Source organism: Parus major, chromosome 28, assembly GCF_001522545.3.
Source record: "Parus major isolate Abel chromosome 28, Parus_major1.1, whole genome shotgun sequence".
In the NCBI taxonomy this organism is placed as follows: Eukaryota; Metazoa; Chordata; class Aves; order Passeriformes; family Paridae; genus Parus; species Parus major.
In genome coordinates this window covers 2,836,022-2,837,166 of record NC_031797.1, presented here as the reverse complement: position 1 = coordinate 2,837,166, position 1,145 = coordinate 2,836,022, and positions in this window count along the sequence as shown.

Genomic DNA, 1,145 nt, shown 5'->3' with positions numbered 1-1,145 from the left:
GGCGCCGCCACCCGCAGCCCCGGGACCCCGTGGGGAAAATCCTGCTGCGGCCGCTCTGCGGCGCTTCCCCTGCGCGCTCCGTGCCGTGTCCTCGGAGCCCCACACTGTCACATCTGTGTCCCCACGGAGGCCCGGCCCGGAGCCCTCCCACACCCTGGAGGCTGCGATGAGAAGTGAGGATTTATCAGAGCGTCTTAATCTTCACATCTACTCCACGACACAGCCTGGGCATCCCCCCAGCTCTCCTGCCTCGAGGCTCTCAATCGTTTGGTTGGGGTCTGCAGGCAGAATGTGTGCGGCAAATCCTGCCCCAGCGGTGTGCCAGGGTCCCCACGGCACTGGAGGGCAGGAGGGAGCCGCACCGGGGCACATCAGGGCAAGGGAAAGCCGGCCCGTGGTTCTGTCCCTCTCCTGGAAATCCAGGGCAGCCCGAGAGCGTTTCCAGCTCTCTCGGCTTCCCACAAACAGCCTTGACATTCTCCACAGGCCACTCCCCCTGCACTTCAATCACCCGCAGTTATCAGCCATGGGTGGTTTCTGTATTATTTGTTTCCTTACCCAGACATCCGGCACGGAGCGAGCAACCGGGATGCGACTGTCCCTGCTCCCACCAGGGAATTCTGTGGGACCTGTGCTCCAGCCTTTGCTCCTGTTCCCATTCTGGGTTTCAGCATTAGGGAAACCCAACGGGAAGCACCGGGAGCTTGTTCTGCTCCCAGGACGTCTGAGGCCCAGAAAATACAGCCCAATATCTCAGTGGGTAAATCAGCTCCCGTCTCACCCCGTGTGCTCACACTGGTGTCTGCTGCATCCACAGGCTCCTGGATGTCCCTGCTCCCCCTCAGGAACCCATCTCGCCTCCGAGCCAACCTCACGTCTCTGAGCCGCCACCAGTGCAGCCAGCACGTTCCAGGGGAAGAATTCTCCTTTTTGCCCCTATTTTCTTTCCTCGGGACATTGGCCCGAGGAGGGCGGGACTCGGGTGGCTCCCAAAGTGGCCTCGCTCGTTTTCTTCTCCCCCTTCCCCTTGGCGCAGCGACGGGAAGGAGCCGAGCCGAGGCGGGGAGCCCGGCCAGGCGGGGTGGGCACCGGGGGGCTCGGGAGGGCCGGAGCCGCGGACGCCGGAGCGGGGCCGAGGAATCGGT